General features: G+C 40.5%; 1 protein-coding gene across 1 annotated transcript in view; it reads right to left on the bottom strand.

Annotated features, from left to right (window-relative positions):
- Positions 1-14,629, bottom strand: part of LOC133409479 (protocadherin-15-like) — a 220,203-nt gene extending 205,574 nt beyond the window's left edge. The window contains exon 1 of the mRNA XM_061689538.1: positions 14,596-14,629. The gene's annotated coding sequence lies outside the window, so the exon portion shown is untranslated. The remainder of the gene's footprint in view (positions 1-14,595) is intronic.
- Positions 14,630-14,982: the final 353 nt, after the last annotated feature.

The following is a 14,982-nucleotide window of genomic DNA, read 5'->3' as shown; positions in this document are numbered from 1 at the left end:
CTTTACTCAGTGGGATTAATGAAATATTTGATATAAAGTGTCAAAATAAGGGTAAAGCATCTCAGAAGCACACTAGACTATCATGCAGAGAAAAAAAATATATTTAATGAAGTACAGGACTTGAAAAAAAAAAAAAAAAAGACTGGACCATTTTGGTATTTTCACCATTTTACATTTTCCGCAAATAATTGCTGTAAATGACAATACTTGTATTGGGAATTTATGTTCACAGTATTTTATAGAATAACAAAAATGTTAATTTTATCAAAACATATCTATAAATAGCAAAGTTAGAGTGAGTTAGAGTCGTACTGGTAATTTTGAAAATGACACGCCGCTCCAAAGAGATTATTACTTGCCAATAGAGAACTGCGACAAGCTGACACCCAAGCACAACTTGCGTCTAACTGAAACTTCTCAACTCACTTCAACTGAGTTCCTTGATGTCATGAGGCCACAAGATGGCGACAAACCACAAATTTTGTTCCAATGAAGCTCCTCAATTCACTTCAACATAGTTCCATAGTACCAAGATAACATAAAATGGCACCGAAGTAGTACCTTGAGATACGAGTTTAATTCATCCCATGACGACACTCGCAACGCAAAACACTTGCATCTCAAATCATCTTTTCCCATTGAAATGCACAGAAATGCCATTCACCCGTTCCAGCCTCCCCCCCCCAAAAAAATGAAAATAAATAAATACAATGTGGTTTTTAATAAGGAAAATAGCACTCTACAATGTACTTCATACAACATAGTAATAACAAAAATACAATGCAAATAAACAGTTTGTGCCTCATGATTAATTCATTGTGACACCTTTTGTTGTGTGGGACTTGGCCATCGGGGGCAGTAGAAAACAGTCATGAAGACAAATGAAGACTTTCACAACTATTGTAAGTGACTGTAAACTGCAGTAATATTAGTCGTTTTTCCACAGCGAATACAAAATACATGCCTGTGACTACTGATACTATTTGTTAGCCCATCTATGGTGTTTTGCATTTTGTGTTAGCATTAAGCTAGCAGAAGGTAAAGTTGTGTGGGTGTTTTAAACACGTGGAATGCTATTTGTTTGTTTAGTGTGACAGTAAACCTCAACTGGCCATTTTTTTAAGCATTGTTTACTATCTACCAAACTGCTGGCTATCTTACACTAAATTGCACATAGGTATGAATGTGAGTGTAAATGGTTGTTTGTCTATATGTGCCCTGCGATTGATCAACAACCATTCCAGGATGTACCCCGCCTCTTGCTTTGCTCATGCCCAAAAGAAGGTATGAACTTGTGCAATCTCTCCCTAAGTTTTCCCCACCACAACCCCTGCGAAAACACTGATTGCGAGTCAAACGGAGCCCTTGCGTCACACGTCTGCAGGGGAAAACTGCTTGTTTTGTAAACCTCTTCGCAGGAAAACACACACACACTCACACACACACACACACACACACACACACAAGCTAATGAATGGGGGGGGGATGAAATTTGTTGATCTTGAAAAGGTTCACTTGTGGACTGAGAGTCAGAGACCCCTGAGGTCAAACAATTGCAGATTAAACCCTATAAAGAATCATACAGTATATGATACTTGAGTTTTTGAGGCCTCTTCTTAAAGCCAGATGTACACTATGAAATACATGCTAAAAGATGTGACCAAAACATTTCCACAAATATACTGTACACTGTAAGGGATGTTCAGAGAAGATATTCACCCTACACGACGTCACATTAGCAAAGTGAAGATGATGATTTTTATGTTTTGCCATCAACAATGTATGAGCATTAAAACATAAATAAATACAGTGCAACCTTGGTTTTCTTGATTAATCCGTCCCAAAAAGTCTGACTAAAACCAAAATTGAACAAAAACCAAAGCAATATTTCCCATAGGGAATAATGTAAATTCAATAATCTGTTCCAGAAACCCAAAAATATTAACAACAAAAAAATTTACTTTATCGAGAATAACTATAGTAACCGTATAAAAGACTGGATGGCATAGTGAAAACGATAAGTTTGGTACGGACCATTTTTAAACTGACAAAAACTGCGCAGATGAACAAAGACCCAGACAAAATCTCAGTGGAAAATAATGTTTTAAATCGTTCAAAAGCAAATCTCACAAAAAAACTGGAGCATACGAAAACCAAGGTTTAACTGTATTGTGCATTTTTTTCACAGCTTAAAACAGTTCCATTATGTCTGATTCTTGACATACTTTTGTCAAAATATCCCGACCATATAGAATTATCGTGATTATACTGATGGAAAATGTGGAAAATGATGGAAAATCGATTTCTATGTATTCCTACTTAACTTTACGCAAGTCTCACATAAATGTCTTGACTTGCTTAATAGTGAATATTGAACTGTTGAGTATGTTTTGGGTTGGGTGCATAGTTTAGTTTGATGAAATCAGAGGATGACGAAAGACCAGGCAAGACCATCTGCCTGGCATAACAGACACAGTCCACGCTTAGTGGGACTTGACTTACACATGTTCTGTATAAAAGAGAAGCTCACACTGAGGTGGCAAAAGTACTCAGACTCTCTACTTAAGGAGAAATACCAATACTTATGATAAAAAAGCAACTCAAAGCAAAAAAAAAAAAAAAAACGTAAATAAGTACACAATAGCCCTATTACTCAAATATCATGATGAGGAATAGACATCTTGGTTATTGCACAGGTGTGCCTTTGGCTGCCCACAATAAAAGGCTACTCTAAAATGTAAAGTATCTGATGTGACCACCATTTGCCTCACGCAGTGCAACACATCATCACATAATGTTTCACCGTACCGCCCGTGGAGAGTTTTGGGCAAAACAAATGAACCTTGAAGCCTCGAAGCCAGCCATACAAGAACCAACTTGGACTTGAGAATTTGGCATAAACAAAATGAAAGCTTGGAACCTTTCTGTTTTGTATTAATTGCTCAAGGCTCATGTGGTGGTTTAAGAGAGTGAAGGACAGTTTTTGGGAACCTGGAGAACAAATTGAGCACATAGTTTAAATATAGGCCGTCTATCGCAAGATTTTTTTTAAATCCTGGAGGCGGGGTGGAGAGGGTTAATCCATGTTTGAAAGAGTCAAATTTTACTAGTTATGACTGAAAAGCGGCTCCACACACACACACACACACACACACACACACACACAGTTTTTCACTGTAATTTAATATGTGGCCTTGATTATAATAAAATCGAAGGTCAGCAGCTATTGTATTGAATTGCTGGGGGAGAAAAAAAGTGTTGTGTGCATCAGTTGTATACTGAGCCATCGATATTGAATCTCCAAATTCCCCTTTTTGGCTCCTCACAGCCTCCAACGAAGGAGCACACTTGACACTCACCAAACCGAATTTCGAATAACGTCATTCAAAAGTGTGTGGAGTAATATTTTTTCTGCAAAAGAATCCTTCACTCGCACAAGATCGGCCCACTTTCTCTCTGTTTGGAGATCTCTCATGGCAGCTAAATTACTCATACGATTAATAAAGTGGCTCTTGTTCTACACCAGATACACTGAACGCATCAGCCGGCTAGAACAGATGTTACAACGGCAGTGTGTTAAATATTCAAACATGGCCTAGTGTTCTAAATGGAAAGACTATGCAAATGAAGTAACCATTGTAATAATGTGAATTCCCTACCCTTTAAAAGTTAATAAAGGCTTTTACACATTAAACTCCCATATTTATATTGTATTTTACGTAAAACGCAATAATTGTTAGATCCCCTCTTTATATTTTATTTTATGTTGAATGCAAGACCTAGATAAATCATTTGAAAACATATATTTCATTCAATAAATGAAGAATTAAATAAACAAATTAAAAAGGCACTTAAAAATACAATTTAAAATATATTCACAAACCTATATGAAAATGAATGTCTGACAATATTAAAACTGGTTTAAAAAAAAACTTTATGTATATATATATATTACCTACAAACCGGTTCAGTTATTTAATGTTTTATATACTGCATAATATTACTAAAAAAAAGAAAAATAGAAAAACCTTTAATACTAAAAATATAAAACAACAAACCATTTCAGTTATTTAGGTGTATGTTTTTGAAAATGTTTAATGCATTATTTGGAAAATAAAATTCTAAATATATAATACAGTACAAAAGTTCAGTTATTCACCAGGGTGTCATGATAAGCAAGGTCAAGGAAAATTTCATTTCCCTGATCAAACCAAGAAGTGTAAATATTTCCAAAGCTGCCATGCAAATGTTTATTCTTATGGTCCCATAATCATAGTATGTTAATTCACATGATTACGCTCTACAGTATTTGATTTTTGTTCAGGGAAATTCATGAGCAAATAATTACAACAAACAGCTTGCCGTGAGCAGCACATTCATGAAAATAACCCCAACTCCCTTCATACCTTTGACCCTGTTTGTGGGTTAAACAATAAAAATGATTCCTCCCCACCTGTGAGAGCGGACCTAACGTTAACTTCCTAACGTACCAATGTGCTCCTGCTCATTAGATGGGCATTACCCTGAGGCCAAGCGAGCAGCTGTTGCCTTAATATTCATTTATTGATTCACTTTACCTAAACATCGGCTCGGGGCCACTTTTAATTGGGGGCCCCAGTGGCAGCTGCCTAATACTCCGATCCACCACGGGAGCTTTTGCACATTTGGGGGAAATCATAAACCTTACAGTATATACTATACAATACAGTATACTACATTACACAGCAATTACACTTTATAAAACCGGTTTGTTTCATTAAGTTTTATATACAATACAGTGCCTCCCCAATCTTTCAGATCTGTGACGAGATTCAAACCTAGAATCTTTGTCTGTGAGGTAGACGTGCTAACCACTAGCTCACACCATGCTGCCTCCCACTGTGAAGAGTAAAATGTAAATACAGTAAAGCAAAGGCTTAGTGATGAATGACAATAACGTGACGCTTAGGTGATTCTTGTAAATTTAAATGGTCATGACCAATTACAGTAAAACATTTTTTATTTTTTTTTAAAAAGTGGTTATCCAAATTTTCACACCAAGGACCACTTACAAAATACCTAGCTCTCCAAGCACCAAAATAATGACCAATACAGGGAGTCCTCGAGTTACGACACACTCGACCTACGATGTTTCGACTTTACGACGCCCGTGCTTCGTCCGCCATCTTGTCCCAGCACCATAGTGTTTCTGCTTAGCTAATGCATCGTGCTTCTTTGTTTGTGCAGCGGGAGTATCTTCGCCTTTTTCGCCCTCCTTTTTTCACACACTCAGCAGTAATGGTAAGTACAGCATCTTATTTATTTTTTTTAATTCATTTTAGTTTCTTTACACGAAGTGTTAACCTTTCCTGCTACGGTCACATGACCGTTGTCGGGAGACGCAGAGGTTAACTCCCGTCTCTCCTTGCACAGCTGAGCTGGGTGGCGGCAACAATAAAGGCACGAAGCACCGATTTGCTGCTTTAATGGCTTCATGAGCTCCTCTGCACATTCAACGTCAACGGGTCCTCCGCTAATCGCTACTCTTCCCCGGTCGCCATCTCTACACTTGCTACTGTACACACTCGCACCGGCGCGCACTACTTCCTCCTTCGCACTCCCGTCTCACTCACACATCGACGCACACGCCCACACACACTGAGCTTTCTGTCACAATCGCGTGGGACAATACCCGTAAAAGAAGTATTTTGCAGTAAATTTCGACTTTTAACGGTGAAATCCGACTTACGCGGAAAATCGTGTTACGTCGCCAGCGTAGGAACGGAACTCGTTCGTAAATCGAGGACTTCCTGTATTAAAATACAGGAACCTAGTAGGCCTAAGTGTTCTTCAAAAATTAGATGTTTTATTCCCAATAATTAGGTATTAATCTAATCCGTTGTAATATTAACACTGCTCTTAAATATAGGAAAATAATAAAACTACTTAAACAATGATTCAATTAAAATGTATTGCAACGTAAATAAAAAATTGACCTGAATAATTATTTTTTTAAACGCTTCTCAAAGATCAAATGCAAATGTAATGTACCTAAAAGATAAATATAACTGATCAGTACTGAAAGAAATTTACAAGACAGGATTTTTTTATTTTTTTATTTTTTTTTAACACAGGCTGTATGCTAAATTACAAGCTTCTAATGTTTTATTATATTTCATGTTATAAATGTTTACAAAATAATAATAATAATTCTTTCACATACCACTGCAATAAAAAAACATTTTATGCATGTTTTTTCTCTTTACACTACTTGTTGAGACTGATCTTTCTTTGGGAAAGTGTCACAAAAAGCCAAAGTAAGCCCTATAAATCCTCTGATGCTCACTGAACTGAGGTCTTTTGGGCAACTTGCTTTCAACTACAGTGGTTCCATTCTGTTTTAAGCAAATGATGCAACCACCAGCAAAAGGAATTCCTTTATTCATATTTCTCGAAGGGACGGAACTTCCAAATGGAGAAACAAAAGCCGCGTGTGCGTCATATTGTATTGTGACAAAAAAAAAATATGTGAGGCGGAGAGGACGAAGAGAAGGAAGAGAACAAATCAGCATTGCATCCACAAAGCGTCGCCTTTTAATATTCACCACCAGTCGGCTCCTGATTCATTTGGAAACTGTTGGCATTGGCGCGCGGAGATAACTTACACTATATGCAATCATCTCCCTTCATGCTTCGACGGAGAGCTGGCCACGGATTTCTTACACGGAGTTCAGCTTTGCTCTGGCAAAGGCGGCTCGGAGTTCGAATTACCAGCCGAAGCTCAAAAGAGAAACTCCGGCTCGCAATCTTTTGACTGTTTTGACATTTAAGGCCAATGAGGAAGGAACGGTATCAATTAGCACGGTCTGTGGCTTCCCAATCGTCTCCGATACATCATGTGATTATGTAGAACAGATTTTTACGAGCTCACAAGATCATACATAGTGAAATTTCTGCGGGGATTTATGCATCCTAACTTTTTAATTAAAGAACTTCAAGTTATTCAGTTTTCGTGGTCTGATTCTAGTATTAATATGGGGTATGTGCCAGTAATTAATCTGATTCCACGGTCCCGTCTCATGCAAATGAGTCACTGCTCACCCCGCCCACCTCTACTGCAAGGTGTTCCCAGAAGAGAATGGCTTTCGTTACCAAGACGCCAAGGGCGGAGCTAAGGGGAACCCGAACCCCACGAAGACAAAGTTAAAGCATGGTTTGTATTTTTACTTGTGGAGGCAGTACTTCACCAAGCCACTGAATTATACTCGTCAATTAATGTAAGGGAGGAGAGCACGGTACTTAGTGGTTAGTTCATTCGGCTCACAGTCAAGAGGTTCTGGGTTTGTCTCCGTGGTGTTGTTCTCCCCATGCTTTTCTCTTGGTACACCAGCTTCCTCCCACATTCCAAAAAAATAATAACGTCCATTAGATAACATTGTTTATCCATCTATCTATGCCAGCAACATATAGTGACAGACAGAACATTTAAAGTTCTCTTCCACTACATGGCAAAAGGTACAATTAACCTGTGTATCCACCTGTTGCTACTCATTCAACAGAATAATGTTTAATGAAAAGAGATCAGATTTCACACTGAGTAAATACATTCGTAAGTAAATTAAGATGTGACCATTTCAGTTTATATACAGTGGTACGAATTTTTCAAGTTCTAAGCCGTGGGCAAGGAGAGCCACCATCGTAGATTTCGTAGATGAAACACACCAGAAGACCGCCTCAACTAAGCTTAGCTGCAATAATATTTGACATTTTTCATAGAGGATAAAGAATATGCTCATGAGTACTGTATGCTCTGTCCCCTTGTGTTGCTACCATTTTGTGTTCAAATAGAAGTTGTTTGATGGTTTATAACTACCGCTATATATAAATGCTAGTTCAGTTAGCCCATCTGTGGCATTTCCCATTCTATGCTAGCATTAAGCTAGCAGACTTTCGGTAGGCTTATGTGATAGTGTAATTCTCTTTGTTTTATAGTACGCTTTAACTGGGAGTGGCAACAAACAGCTTAAGGCAAGCACTTGCCCTCTTTTTTGAAGAATTGTTCACTATCTGTTGCTTATTGTGAAGTTCGCTGCCATTGTTTTAAGTTCACTCGTAAGTCAAGGTACCACTGTATTGTCCTTGGGCTTTACACGATCAGGGCTTTGATACAAGAACTGAGCACAGGGGCAAACACCGGACTGATCTTATATGGATGTGGGACATCTACTGTGATTTCCAGGATCCACCAAGTGAACTCCAAGGTGCCTCACTTACTCGGCCCTGAAGGAGCGCAACACTAAAGCCACTCGAAGTGCACTGTCACGCAGTGGAGTACCTTATCTTCCAAATGATTTTCGTCTGAGTGCAAACAACCACCGTCGTGAAGAAGGAACACATGGCTGACAACAAGTACTTGAAACCTGATACGACCTGCCTCTGTCAATGTTTGTCAATTTAGGCAGACACTGTGGCGGTCATCAGTGGCAGCAGGGAAACAAACGGCGCACCTGCACTTGCTCGCGTCCTTCAAGTGGGCCGCAAGATGCTCACACCGTCGAGTGCAGTGAAGGATGAGGCCAGCTACTCTACGTCTCACACAGCATCAAATATATGGATTCTCCCCTCATTTCTCATTCTTGAGTGCGTAAAGTAGAAAATAATGAAATGCAAATGAGCAGCGACTTCTAAGCTAAGTTTTGGAAGGCAGGCGGCCTCGTCAGAATCGTCCTCCTGCAACCACTCGTAAACCTTTGCACTCGAGTACAAGCGACTCCTCAAATGGATGTTCTTCGTGGCTCCACAGTGGTTGCCCCTTTGTGCTTATTTCCATTCTGTCTTTCAACAAAAGGGATGAAAGAAAGAAAAACAAAGCCTTGATCACATGTACCTGAAATGGAGCTTGCTGATTTTTTGTGCCTCTCCACCCCGACCCTTCGGCGAATCAGTCACCCACGCCGCCCCTGGACGCAATACTGCAGAGCATTGCAATTTCATGCACTCGGGACAGATAAATCTTTCTACTCGGCCGACCATAAATCTTCAGGAGAATGCTGAACGGCCACACAGTGTGCCACGACTGCACCTGATGCCACTGAAAGGGGCTTTAAAAAATTTTTTTAAATAAATAAATATAAATAAGGATCCCTTTGAAATCCGGGATGCACCGTTGCCGTTCAGAGGTCTTATTTAATTCTCATCCCTGCTGCAAATCAGTGAAAATGAAGGATCCACATGAGGTGCCCGTAACAACTCGATGTGATATTTAGTGCACAACAAACACGGAAGACAGCTTAGATCAAGGTGTTACAAGGTCAAACCAGGGTAAGTTCTTCAGCCTGCTAAAGTTGGTTGTGAAGAAATACAGTCTGTTGCAATGCAAACAGATACTGTGAGCATTATATAAAAGGTTACTTTTACTCAGGTTGAAATGGCCATGTGCCTACAACGGGGTAGCCTTCTTTAAGAGAAGACAGCTAGCCACCCTATTCAGGAGGGATAGGGACAGAGTTATGTCATGAATAGCGGAAATCTGCAAACAAGTGGTGCCTCTCAAAGGGGGTACTAATTGCGTATAGATGACAAAAGATGGCAACAAAGCACTTATGGAGAGGACCATAAAGTATCAACTCCACGCATCTAGCATGTACACCATCATGAACCCCCTCTTACTAAATGACGATTTGGCCATTAAATTATTTAACACAAACAAACCACACTCACATGAGGCTCATCAACAATATTAGCTACCATACTAGCCTAAATAACAAATGAACGGCATTTTGGCACGAACACAAAAATAAATGTTAGGGAATACAGTCAAATTGTAACAGCAAATTAGACAGCATCAACTTTTAGAAGCTGCATCGGGAGGGAAGCAGAAACATACTTTCAGTGGCACAAGGTGCATTGAAGGACCACAAACAAAACAGGACAAATAAAAGTGAGACAAATTTAATCAATTAATTAAAACGTAACAACAAGATTCTACCAGATGCCCCATTTTTCAAGTTGAAAAGAGATGAACTCTGGATTTATTTTATTAATTTATTTTTTTAATCACAGTTTAAAACAGTTCCCCGTTTTCTCCTAGAAAATACACAAAAGGATAAAGAACTAAAGTGCACTTAACATCCACTTGTAACACTCAGTCTTGGGGGGGAAGGTTTGGTTTTGTCTCATGCAAATGAGCCACTAGCCACTGCTCACCCCGCCCCCAGTACTGAGGAGCAAATGCAGATTACACTTTAGTTTCTATGACAACTGCCACGTGGCAACTAGGCAAGTGGCGACATGTCTGAAGCATCATTTATGTTTTCACAGTACACTTTTCAGTCGCGGAGGCAGCACTTCATCACCAAGCTGCCAAATCACTCATCAGTGTGCAGATCCATGCATGTACCAGACACACAAGCTAAACAAATACCGCTCGCATGACTATCTCAACAAATCAGAATCATCTTTATTTGCCAAGTATGTCCAAAAAACGCACAAGACATTTGTCTCCGGTAGTTTGAGACAACAGACTGTCAATTGACAGAGAACACTTTTAAGACATAAAGACATTGAGAAAAACAGTCACTGAGCAATAAAGGGTTGCTAGTTATCAGGTAATGCGGGTACTTTTTTTTTTGTTTTTTGTTTTTTTACAATTGTGCAAAAAGATGCAGAGTCCTCTAGCACTTAGAGCAGTTCGAATGACTAATCTCGCAATAGTCCGGTGCAATGACCATTGTGCAAAGGGCGCCGAGACTTCAAGGAGTGTATGCAGTTTAAAGTGACAAGTAGACAACATGCTGCTTGTATTGAGGGAGTTCGTGGTTGAGTTTAGCTTTGTTAAAGTCCCCGAGAATAATGAGGGGTGAGTCCGGGTGTTTTTTTTCAATTTCGTTTACTTGTTCGGCGAGCATTAGCAGTGCAGCGTTCGTGTTAGCTTGAGGCGGAATGTAGACACCAGCCAGAACGAGTGATGCGAACTCGCGAGACGAGTAGAATGGAATACAGTTTAAAAACAGCGACTCCAAATGCAAGCTGCAGTGTGCGCTGAGCTCCGTGACGTCCTTACACCATTTTTTGTTGATATAGAAGTATATCGCGCCGCCTTTTGTTTTCCCCGATGATTCCATGTCGCAGTTTTCCCTGTGAAGATGGACAGCCCCATCGGGTACAGCGTCACAAAGCCAAGTCTCCGTAAAGCACATGGTGGCGGAACATACATAGTCTTTACTGGTCTTTATCAGAAGATGAAGCTCGTCCATTTTGTTGGGTAGGGAGCGTAGATTCGTGAGGTGGATGGATGGAAACGCCAGTCGGTATGCTCTCTTGCGGAGTTTCACCTGGATGCCGGCTCGCTTCGCTCTGTGGCGTCGCCTCCATGCGCCAAAGACCGCGGTCGCTGCTCCGGTGAGTAACTCAGGGGGAAAAACTGAGCTGATTTGCGAAAGTAAGTCCAGAGTAGCCTCCTTGATGCTTAGCAAGTCTCCCCTTGTGTAAGTGAGTCGTGTAATGTCTCCAAAGACGAACGAAAAAAACAAAAACAATACTAGAGCGCACGTAAGCGAGGTGACCACACGGATAGGCGCATCTTGGAATTAATGGGACAATCAAGTAGGCTGATGATGCTAACGCTAATCTAATCTAACGCTATTTAGACAAGGCTATGGTCTGGCCAAAAGCTCTTCCCCTCACTTCAACATGGTTTATTGGCCCCAATTTGCCATTATTATGTACACTAGCCGTACAAAGTCACAATCCGGCAGAATTCTAAATGGCCCCCAAAATACCCATTTTCAGAAATGGGTAGATTAGGAAAGATTTACTTGGTTGTGTAATTTCACACTTGGTGGGTGCCCTGGCACTCCAGAGACTCAACTATTTATAAGTCAATTTTCCATAATATGTCTCCTGTAATAGCCAATAAAATTAGCCACACAGTTCTTCCCAAGCGAGCATTGATCAGGCTCGATCCCACTGCGCGAACCGTGACAACGGGCTGCCTATGGAGCAGCACACGGACAGAATATCAATGCTGACTTCACAACTGGCCTGACCTAAGCTGCTCTTCATTTCTCCAAACGTGAGCCTGTAGAAAGAGACGGCCTGGCCCATGACTGATAGAGACATCCTGCAGCAAAAAAAAATAAATAAATTAAGGATTCCCCGCACGCGTGTAGCGCACTTACACCCACCCTGGGCCCCCTTAAAGAAACTTGTGGATGCAGCTCAGCAGGGTTCTCATCAGCTAAATCCACATCAGCGAAGAGGGAGCATGTGAAGAACAGGATAACAGGATCACGGGCTTTTACTCATTGGAAGTAGAGGCGATGTTACGTGGAGATACGCTATCAGTATTTGGAATTTCATCCTATTAGATAAGCTCCTGTCAGTTCATAGCAAATTCAGTAATACCGACGAAAGGCAGGTGTTGGGGAATACAATGGACCTAAACCAGAAGAGCATACGGCCTTTCACACGGTTTCTTCACGTTAATTTTTTTAAAAGTGGACAAAAACTGAAACACAAGATACACTGTTTACACTGCTTGGGAAGATGATATAACCACAGTCGTTTGATTTGACTAATATGCTAGCTAATACGCGATTGGCTGGCAACCAGTTCAGGGTGTACCCCGCCTCCTGCCCGTTGATAGCTGAGATAGGCTCCAGCTCTCCCGCAACCCTTGTGAGGATAAGCGGCTCAGAAAATGGATGGATGTTAGCTAATACCATTGATGAGACTCATGAAGGTGGTTTGTTTGTGTTGCATAATTTAACTACTGAACACAGTTGTTTATGTAACATGGGTTGAGGATTGTGTACAATCTAGATGCATGGTGTTGATGCTTTATGGTCCTCTGGGCATCTGTGTGCAATTACAAACCCTTTTTAGAGAGTGCGTCAATCATTTGCGGAAGGCCTCATTGGCTCCGATGTTGGATTATGTGATGCATCCAATACCAGTGTGAAAAGTGTGGCTGTAAATACACCAACATGCCCTCACGGGTGCGATGAAAAGAGTGGGTGGCGAAGCCTTTAACTGGGAAAAGTGTGGCTTTTGGAACGCCCACATCCCCCATGTGTGCACTGAAAAGTCTGGGTTCTGGAACATTTCACCGGGAGGGGGTGGATGTTAAAATAGCAAAACACACACCTCCCCCGAGGGTGCGGGAAAAAAAAAAAAAAAAAAAAAAAAGAAAAAGTGAGGGTGTTTAAACAGGCAACGTCCCCTTATGGTAATAACAGTCACACAAATGGCAACAACCTAGTCCACCAATCTATCGGCCGCTAAAGTAGTCCGAACCATGTTAGTGTCACTAAGCACGGCAACCGACAAGAGCTAAGTTGATGATCTGTGTTATTGGACCAGTAGACTCCAGTCTAAGTTCATGCCAGTTGATTACAACAATGGTGAACTTTGAGTGCCCTCGGGATGTTCAGTCAGCGCTAAATGCGTGTGCACTTTATCTTTTAGGCTTCTTTTTTTTTTCCCCTCAAAGAACGTACCACTTTCTTTGGCAGACAAGCTCATCAATTTTAGATTGTGCCGTCTGTGTATGAGTTATAAGAGTGATACTCAAAAGTGTGGCATGCAGACCACTAGTGGTACGCAGGCTCCCTCTAGTGGTATGCCACGAATCATTGAATTAACTAGTTCAACTATGCATGTTACAGTGGCTTTTTTTCTTAACAATTCAGTTGTATTTAACTAACCTTTTAGAACTGTTTTCAAACATTTAGGTAACATTTTGCAGAGAACATTTTAATTGAATCTTTATTTAAGTACATTTAATTTTCCGATATTCAATCGTTTAGTGTTCAACCTTTTGAATGTTACGGTGAGCTAAAAATTTTTTAATGGAGTAAAGTAGATTTTTTAATTTTAAAGTATAGTACATTTAAGTACAGTTCAGTTGTATTTAACTTAAGTACACAACAGTTTACTGGAGGTACATTTTTATTTATCTTTCACATGCAATACATTACATAATTATTTAGGCAGTTTTTTTATTTTTCTATATTAAAGGACAGCGTTAACACAAACTGTTCGTAATGTGCTGGCGACTTATAAAAAGTACTTTTTTCGGAGGTACTTTTTAAAAAAAATTGTTAAAAAAAGGTTTGAGAATCACTTTATATTCTACCATGTAACTTCCCCCCTTCATAAAAAGCATGGAGTCCAACAATAAAACATCCAAGTGTCATGGATGATGCCTATTGGTTGTCGCATCACATTTGCTGGACCGGATGAGAGCAGGTTAATATCCTTTTTATTATTATTATTATCATTATTACGCTGAACGCACCTTGGCAAGTATCAATTGCCCTTAAATTCGGAGCTTGCCCTGCAAATTGCCTTCAGCGCTCCAGGAAGTGTCGACTCCCCGGGACACTTGATGGAACACGCTGCGTGGGTAATAACCGTGTAACAATCCGGGGATACAAAGATGACCATTAAAAATTAGTCCTTCATTCAGATTGTTGAATGGAAGGTGTGTGTAAATGTCTCTAATAAAGCATGTGTAACCATTCGACCCACACAGTGGGTATGTCATGTCAGGCTAAAATAGTGCAATGCATGAGATAGTGACCATTTTACATTTTGAAATTTGCATTGTCTTACCTCAAAGCCACGACCGTTGTATTCCAAGTGCGCCAAAGGTCATTGTGCAAATATTCAGCGGACAAGAACATGGAGAGATGACAAGTAGGCAGGAGTGCACATGACCTAATCCTCTTGCCGGTATATGTCCTTCACATGTGCTCAAGCCGATAATCTTCCCAAGGGGGGAAGCTTTTCCCCAATCCCGACCGCCTATAATCTTCTCTGTCCCCCTCAGACAGCTTGCGGCTCACTTTCGTCCGAGCGCACCGGCTGAAGTTGAAGTGAAGCGTTCACAGGTCCAGGCGACTCTGGAGCAGAGACTGTTTTTCCTTCCAGTGAGGGAGTTTTCTTGGTTGCATTCCCGCCCTGACAGGTGGCTCAGATGGTCACACACACGCATCCATT

The sequence above is a fragment of the Phycodurus eques genome, chromosome 11 (assembly GCF_024500275.1).
Source record: "Phycodurus eques isolate BA_2022a chromosome 11, UOR_Pequ_1.1, whole genome shotgun sequence".
Taxonomy (NCBI): domain Eukaryota; kingdom Metazoa; phylum Chordata; class Actinopteri; order Syngnathiformes; family Syngnathidae; genus Phycodurus; species Phycodurus eques.
The sequence above is the reverse complement of the archived record's forward strand: the minus strand, read 5'-3'. Positions and strand labels throughout refer to the sequence as shown.